This window comes from Lactuca virosa, chromosome 3 (assembly GCF_052849685.1).
Source record: "Lactuca virosa cultivar CGN04683 chromosome 3, Lactuca_virosa_CGN04683_v6, whole genome shotgun sequence".
NCBI classification, from domain to species: domain Eukaryota; kingdom Viridiplantae; phylum Streptophyta; class Magnoliopsida; order Asterales; family Asteraceae; genus Lactuca; species Lactuca virosa.
The window spans coordinates 175,623,415-175,633,024 of NC_136428.1; the positions used below are offsets into that span (position 1 = coordinate 175,623,415).

The following is a 9,610-nucleotide window of genomic DNA, read 5'->3' on the forward strand; positions in this document are numbered from 1 at the left end:
AACCGAGTTGACTATGGCCGATCCCTTTCCATTGGGAAGAGAGAGCTTTACTGGATATCCAATGTCATCATTGTCAATGTCTATAGCGTTTTAGGAAGTTGATCTTAGCAAATAGATAAGATCATTAAGGGTCTTGTCTTAGTCTGTTTCATAGGATTCCCAAAAGAACTCACTATGTGACTTAGAAAGTAGTTGAGCCACCAACTTTCTCAAGACTTTGACACCCAACTCTCTCGGCTTGTCAATATGTGACTACATCTCCAAGATGTGATCACACCTAGACCTTGCCTTGCCAATAGGGCTTGAGTGACCTTAAACTTTTTAGGAACTTGTGGGTTAGGGAGAATAATTGGAGGAGGTGAAAGAAGTATGATATCCATGGGACATCATCTTCATTTAGGAAAGCTTGTTTCAAGAGATTTGGGAAGATCATAAATGTCTAGACCAGACATCTTTTTGGGAGATATTCAAGATAGTTGATTTAAAGTCCTTAATATGACACCCAATATGAAATATTAAGGCTAGGACCCAACAAACTATTTTATAACTTAGAAGAGGGATGCCGTAATCCAAGCTATAAAATACTTGAAGGTAGGTGAATGACGATTCACCAATTTCCACCATGAAAAACGAAATAATTTATTAGGTTTTAATTGGATTTGAAAGTCCTAGATCTTTGAGATTCATTGAACTGTTCAAAGGCATGTTTCAATCTCGAGTGTGCCCTTCAGGTTTTGTGACTGGGATGCCGAGGATCACAAAACAAGGTGTGAATAACCATGCAAATATACTTGGTACCGTTAATATTTACCCCTTAATCAGTGTGCCGGTTAACCACACACGCTCCACCGATACTATGATAAATATTAAGTTACCCTTTGCCTACCTTGTTAAGTCCAGGTTAGTGTGCCGGTTAACCACACACACTCCACTAACGACTTAAGCAAAGTGCAAAGTGTAATTTCATGGGTTAGCACCAAATTCACATTTTCCTAAGTAACTAAGATTGGGTATTAATAAGAGTTTAGTTACTTAGTATTTATCATTAATACTTTTAATGAAAGGAGAATTATAGTCCTTGGCCTACCCGTTCGGCTAACGACCTTCCACCAGTCAAGGAAGCGGTGGGTGAGAGTGGACACCCATTAAAGTGCCATTTTATAGCCAGTAACCTTATACCCCCCTTATAGACTGGCTTCGTGAATGAGTCCTACTAACGGTAAGACTGACTTTACTCTTATACATATATATATAAATATTATTAACTTATAATATTATAAAGTATAAGGGTTGAATTTTAACTTTTAAAATTCTAAGGGCTAACTTCGAATTAAAGTATTCATAAGTGAAAACTTTTCAAATTCCAAAACTTGAGGGCAAATTTTGAAACTATTCAAAACTAATTAATTCCATAACTTATGAGTTTAAAGTAGTTTTAATTAAAAAAAAAAACTCTTCAAGTTCCATAACTTGAGGACAAGTTATGGAAGACTTTAAACTAATTAATAAAAAAAAATAACTTTTTTTTATTGTAACTTATGGAACTAATTAAGATTACACTTTTTCTTTTAATTTAATGAAGAGACTCTTGAACCTCCATAACTTGAGGACAAGTTATGGAGTCATAAAACCATTTAATTAGAACTAGACTCTTCATTTTGTAACCTTCGCCAACTTTTATGAGTTTTATGATTCTTAAATGTGACTTTTCATATAACTTGAGGACAAGTTACAAAAACACACTTTGGAATCAACTCTTAGATTAAAATGGATTGAAAACAACTATTTCACACAACTTTTCTATTAATCTAAGAACCTCATAAGAACAAGATAATTCAAATCATCAATCTTCAAGAAATTAGCATGAACATACAAACTAATACAAATCTTGAAATTATGACAATTATCTTAGAAATTGGATTAGCATGAACATTACCACATCAAAAACAAGTTTATAAGTCCAAAAACATCTTAGGGTAATGTTCCTAGTCCAATTCCAGCCAAAACAATCGAATATATGCATCCAACTTGATTTTTCAGCTACTTTTGCAAGTATAACAAGAAAACAAGTCTAGGATCTGATACCACTGTTGGGTTATGAGCATTCTAACACTCCTAAATGTACATGCAACCCTAAATACCTTGGATCTATGTTTTCTCTATTATACATACAATTATGAACATCCAAGGTATTATCCTAATCTAGCATACAAAATAATAAATATAACAAGATAAAATACATACCTCTTTGGTGTAGAATGTCTTCATGAAGCTTGAGTGCCTAGTGCCCCAAGTGTGACACCTCAAATGGTTCACACAACACCAAATACACTTGGAATAACTTGAGAGAAACTTGAACACTCCTTGAAATCGTCTAGCCCTCACACTCACACATTAGTGCACGATTTCTTGAGCCATGGGATTCTTTTATATGGTGGCTATTAGGGTTACACCATGTAACTCATAACTTTACCCATTCCTTATGCTCCATGGATTTTAACCTCCATGGAGTATCCACGGGTCACCCCATGGACTTAGTCCAACATAAGGAATCTTGGATCACAAGCCCACATATATAAGAATGAATGATTTACACAATCAACCCATATATTTAATTAGTCTCCTTTTGATCACTTAATTAATTCCAAATTAATTCTTGATCAATACTAATTAGATAACCTTATTAATATAGTAGAACTTATAATATATTAACCAACCTTAAGTGTTATTTCTCTCATTATAGTCTATCCAAACGCATGATGCCATGCAACCCAAATGGACCATGCCAGGTCGGGTCAAGTCTTACCAATTATAGTTATGGACTTAGACATTAATCCAACAGTCACTTGGTAGCACGTCCAATGCATGTTACTTCGAAGAGGTTCCATGACGGCACATCAAGCACTATGGAGTGATACCTCCTGTGCATGTCCTTGATCATCTTGATATGTGCATAATTAACTACATATTTTATGCATATTGCTTTATACTTCTAGCTATAATTATGCTTATTTTGGAACAAAATGTACTTATTATGTTTGAAATATGTTTTGTAGCAGTGAAGACTTGCTTGGGAGAAAAATGAAGCAAACGAGGAGCTGGAAGCAGGAATGAAGGGGCTAAGACAAAAGAAGACACAAAAAAGGATGTTGTTGGACAACTTAACCCCTCGTCAGTATTTTGGCCATATGTCATGACTCGTAACTCCAATTGACGAGAATCGAAACGTTCCGGAAACTGGACAAAATTTTGTACGACTTTCTTTTTTGGGCCAAATGCTAATTCCCAGTTCTCACGACGTGATACCTCTTACATCATGATGTGAGATAAAAAAATCACCAAAAACTCCCTGTGTCGGTCAACGAATTCGTGTGCGGCAAGGAATCACATCACCACGATTTGGCATCTATTCCCCATGTCGTGGCAATCGAAATTTAGGAAACAATATATATTCGGACATTAAGTCGATTTCAGAGGTTGGAGGCTAGAGGGCTGAGATAACTGGTGAAGAAAAACCCTTCCAAGAACCCTTGGAAAGTGCAATTCGATTAGAGAACAAGGGATAAAGAGACTGGAGCAAGGATTCACACATATTCATTCGGTTTTCGTAGTTTAATCATCTTTAGCCTAGTTTTCCTTTTTTATGTGTTTTTCAGTTGTGATTATGGGCTAATAACCCCTGCTTTCGTTTAGATTAGATAAACTCTTGATTACTATGTGTTGATTTCTTGTTTGATGGATTGATGAAGTTAGTTTTGCTTTAAATATTGTTTGATAAATCTAAACCTAGCTTGTTAAAGTGTCTATATTTATTGCCTTGTCTCAAGATTGTATAGTTAAACTGTAGTTAAATGCATGAAATTGATTTACCTAGTTGTTTATGATCATTAAATTGCTAGAGCTAGAGATTAGCCATATCCTAAGTATAGGTGATAGTTTAGTTGCTTAACTGTGATGGAGAGCAATATTTGATCATAATATTTGCTCGATTACCAGACTTGACCAAAGAATAGTAGTCTGTAGATTGTATCATTTGGAGTCCAAATTACCTTTAAAATCAATTTAGTGTCCTTAACTTTCATGATCATTGGGGTTAAAGTTGTTAACTTGACTTATGCTAGTTAGTTTGACCATGATGACTAGTAACTTTTATTTAGTAACTAACAAAATTAATCCATTGTCTGGAAATCAACCATAGAAAAAAGGAGGAATTTGAAGCTAAACAAGAGTATCTTTTATTATTGGTTTTAAATCGTCATTTTAGTCATTAATTACGTCTTTTAGTTTAAGTTTTTTTCTAAACTTGTAAAATCATATACAACCCCCCATTTTTAGTTGTTCTTCTTAGTTTGGCTTTTAGTAATTATTATATTAATTAAATATTGTTCCCTATGATCGACACCCGACTTACCGAAGCTATTCTATAATCTGACTTGGTACACTCCTATAAGTGTATAATTTAGCTAAGTAGTTAGGTTTATAAATTTAAAGCTAGATAGGTATATAAAGTGCACATCAAGTTTTTGGCGCCGTTGCCGGGGAACGACTTAATTTTAGTTATAATTTAATTTCTTTAGGTTAATCGATCCTTTTTGCGAGGTAAAAAACGGAAAAAGTTAATTTTCTTCATTAACTAAATTTTCGGTTTTCTACAGGTCTCATGATGTGAACATTACCTGTCACGACGTGAGAACTTAATTTTTTTTTCAGTTTTTCATTTATTTTTGCTTTTGGTCGTTTTATGCATGTTTTTCTAGTTTTGTTTTAATAGGAAATATGGGGGACATCACGACCATGACAATGGAGGAGTATAATTAGAGAATGCGCATCGATAATAGGCCGGGTCTTGTTCCACCAAAAATTCCAACCACGAAAAAGTTTGAACTTCCAGGACACATTCTTGGCATGCTAAAGGAACTACCTTTTTATGGGAAAGAACACGAGGATGCTGATGAACATATATAAGAGGTGATGGAGATTTCACATTATTTTAATGCACCAAACGTGAGTAAAGATGTGGTGATTCTTTGACTTTTGTCGGTCACATTGAAGGGTAATGCTAAGGAATGGCTAAATACACTCCCCTTTGGAGCAATCACGACATTGGATGAATTTAGGATTGGGTTCATAAACCAGTTTACCCCCCTTCAAAAGCAACGAAGATTAAGAGAAATATCCATAATTTTCAACAATTAGAAGGGGAGCCGCTATACGAAGCTTGGGAGCGTTACAAGAGAATGTCATGACATTTCCCTTAGCATGACTTCAATATGCAACAAGAGATATCAATGTTTTATGATGGATTCAATGTGTGCACTCGCCAACTTCTAGGCTCTCAAGGGCTCATGACCAAGAAGTATCCAACAACAAATAAAGCTTTGATTGAAGAATTCGCTAAGCATTCAAGAGAGTATCGAACCTTAAATGAGGATTTCACTAGAGTAAGATGAAGTAAAGAAGGAGGTCAAGATGCAACCAGTTCTGTAACATCCCAAAATTTTCATAAAATTTAAACCTTTCAAAACAACTCATTTACAAATCAAAGTGTTTACAAAACATTGTTTCCAAAACATTATTTAAAATCAGAGTCTCCCAAGATCCAGTCAGTAGTAAAACCAATGATGTGTACGGTCACGCCTTTGCCTAGCCACGGTCCTCCGAAGTACCTGAAACCATAAACTAAAAACTATAAGAACAAAGCTTAGTGAGTTCCCCCAAAGTACCAACACCCACACAGATAACATATACAACATCATTGAAAGACCCACACTTTCATACTTGACAGTTGTTACTCCGAAACATGCTACATGCATATTCATAAAAACAATATTTTATATTGATAAAGTGATTACAAACTACTGGATACAAACCAACTATTTCAAAGTGTTATATATTACATAACTTCCCAGGATTCTATAGTTTTATACATATGAGAGTGCGAAATACAATAGTTTCAAACTATTCGAAAATCTTCTATCAATACAATAGTTTCAAACTATTCAAAAATCTTCTATCAGTATATAACTATACTGGATGCTTATCTCCTGCAAATTAGTTAACATTGAGAGGGGTAAGCGGTGACGCTTAGTGAGTTCAATAATAGATACAATATAACGTTATGCCATATATATACTTTAATATGGCAGAGGCAAAGAGGATCAAGGAACAACAAAGGCATATGTGAATCATGTGACAACCTTTCCATATCAATCATTGATTTGATTCAAAGATATACAATCAATGAGACATAACAATTTCCATACTTGATATACATCAATAAAGCTTTGGCCCAAATGGCACAGAAGACATACAACTTCGGATTAACCTTTTGGTAGATTTCAGGCTTATAGCCCTGTCTAACCTTCTGCCAATACCATAGAATAGAAATCATTCTCTTACGGAGACATGGTCTACATGGCCAGAGGCTACATACCAGTACCAATATGAATCTAAGTCCTTTCACTGATCACATGGTCAAAGGTATTTCTTTTGCTATTAAAAATAACGAATAAAAATAACACGGGAAAATAAACCGAAATAATAACACTGAAAAGCACGTAGCACATATAACACATAACATACAATTGTTCCTATATATTAAACTCACCGTGAAATAACCGGGGGTTAAAATAGTAATTTGGGCAGCACTTCGTTACTCTAATTAGCTTTCTTCGTTGAAAACCGGGCTCTGCGAAGGTAGAGCTTCAAAACCGAAAAGATAAATTTTTCGGGCTTCTCGGCAACTTCGGGGCGTGTTTCGGGCGTTGGAAATAATCCCGGTGCTTCAGGGGATGTCAAAGTAGTGAAAATATGGAAAAAGGGTGAAAAAGGGCAAATTTCCTAACATTAGCCGGGAGGTTTCGCAGCTACTATTTAAAGTAGCGAGGTCCGGATCCTAAGCGAGGGGGAGAGGGCAGGTGGCTGCGAGGCTCGGAACACATTCAACATGGGCGACGCTCGGATGCGAGATGGCTGCGTGCCGGCATCGGATTGGTCTAGCGCTTCGGACACGGGGCAAGTCAGAAGCGATGCGCGTCGGAAGGTCATTGGACGACACCCTCGGTCGAATCAGCAAGCGACACGCGAGTCGAGCACATGGTATGCATGCGAGTATCCGATGACGTGGCCTATTCCGGACCTTATCCTTGTGAGATTCCTCGGAAAATGAGCCCAAATTTTCTAAAATCCATAACTTTCGCATACGGTCTCCGTTCTTGACGTTCTTTATATGCACGCGTAGGGAAAATTATGCTCTACAACTTTCGGTTAGACTTCGTCGCATAGTTTTGACTTTATTTTAATATTATTATTTTTAACAGACCGGGACTAGTAAATCCGTTAAGAATTCATAACTTCTTTATCCGATGTCCGTTTTTGTCAGACTTTTTACCGTTGTACTGCTAATGACGAGACCTTCGATTCTCATTTAGGTTGTATCGGCTAAAAATCACTCGATCTAAAATTCGAGTTTTTAGCTGTCTACTGCTAAGCTGAAACTTAGAAAAATCATAACTTCCTCATACGAAGTCAGATTTTGGCGTTATTTTTATCAAAATTCTCGGTTTAATGAATACTACGACTTTCATTTAGATCACTAAGGCTAAAAAGTAGTTTATCAAAAACTCACTTTTTACGTCATTTGGCGTCATGCCTGTTTTGTCGCGGATTTTCGATTGGTCATAACTTCTTCGTTATAACTCGGATTTCGATGAGGTTTTCGCCTAAATGTTTCTAACGAGATTATCTACAACTTTCAAAAATAAAATTTTACTTATTTCAAATTTTATATTTTCGTTAAATTTCGATATTTTAACTTTTAATTGGAATCTCATAAGACTTCCAATATATTCCGAGTGATTCTAAACATAGTTTTACTTCATTTCTAGTAAAAACTATCTGTTTGAACTCAATACTCAATATCACATAATATTTCATAATATTATTTACTTAAAACACGATTTCAAAACGTACAATTTTAATCTTGTCGGTGGTGTCTTGAATCATTTCAGGGCCTCCAAGGATCTTCTGTCCTATGTCTCGCCAACATAATGGCGTACGGTATTTACGACCATATAATGGTTCATATGGTGGCATTTTAATTGAAGCGTGGTAACTGTTATTATACGAAAATTCGACAAGAGTTAAGTATTTATCCGAGTTACCACCGAACTCCAAGACACATGCATGAAGCATATCTTCTACTGTTTGGATTGTTCTCTCTATCTGACCATCTATCTGGGGATGATAAGATGTGCTGAGGGCAACTCGAGATCCCAATTCACATTGCATACTTGCCCAAAAGTGAGAAGTGAAGTGAGTATCACGATCAGAAATGATCTTTAGTAGCACACCATGTCTTGCAACAATTTCATCCAAGTATACTTGTGCGTATTTCTCCATTGGAGCCGTTTCACGCATGGCAAGAAAATGAGCGCTTTTAGTCAGGCGGTCGACGATTACCCAAATGCTATCATGCTGTCTAGCAGTCTTTGGCAATTTGGTAATAAAATCCATGGACAGTTCTTCCCATTTCCATTCAGGAACACTAAAGGCTTTCTGGGGTTCCGTAAAGCTTTTGGTGCTCTGTTTTGATTTGTAAGCATACTAAGCATTCCTGTACATATCTTCCAATGTCTCTCTTTAATGCAGGCCACCAATAATCAACTCTTATATCATAGTACATTTTACTTGTACTAGGATGTATTCACAGTTTAGACTTATGGGCTTCATCTAAAATCTTCTTTCTTAATCCACCAGTCTTTGGAATCCATAGCCGATTCTTGAATACCTTCAATCCTCGTAGATCATCAAGTAAAACATCGGTATAATGTACCATCCCTTCTTTCTTCACATTTTCTGGCTTTAGGGCCTCTACTTGCCATTTCTCTAGTTCATCTAGAATAGTGAACTTTACTGTAGTCTGAGTAATAGCATAACACATACTATTACGATAAACCTTTCTGCTAAGTGCATCGACAACTACATTAGCCTTTCCAGGGTGATACAGGATTTCACAGTCATAGTCCTTGATCAGCTCCATGGCTCGTTGTTGTCTCATATTCAGAGTTTGCTGACTAAATATATACTTGAGACTTTTGTGGTCGGTAAACAATTGGCATTTTGTACCAAAAAAATAATGTCTCCAGAGTTTTAGGGCGAATACCACCGCAGCGAGTTCGAGATCATGGGTGGGATAATTCTTCTCATAATCTTTCAGTTGTCTTGAGGCATAGGCTATCACTTTACCACGTTGCATCAACACACAACTGAATCCCAATCTTGAACCATCGCTATATACGGAGAAATCATCATCACCTTCTGGGAGTGATAAGATTGGAGCATGAGTCAAAAGATCTTTTAGTGTAAGACGCGTGAGAGGTAGGGATATATGAGAAAAGTCTTTAATGAATCTCTGGTAATATTCTGCGAGACCCAAGAAACTACGAATTTTGGAAGCATTACGGGGCACTTCCCAATTTTGAATGGCTTCGATTTTGGTAGGATCTACGGATACACCGTCACTAGAAGTCACATGGCCGAGAAATTGAACTTGAAGAAGCCAAAATTCACATTTCAAAAATTTAGCATATAGTTTCTCCTTTCGAAGAAG

General features: G+C 36.2%; 1 non-coding gene across 1 annotated transcript; it reads right to left on the reverse strand.

The window, feature by feature from the left end:
- Nucleotides 1-5,159: 5,159 nt before the first annotated feature.
- Nucleotides 5,160-5,266, reverse strand: LOC145168070 (small nucleolar RNA R71). The gene has a single exon (XR_013741663.1). It is a non-coding gene; the product is annotated as a small nucleolar RNA R71 (small nucleolar RNA).
- Nucleotides 5,267-9,610: the final 4,344 nt, after the last annotated feature.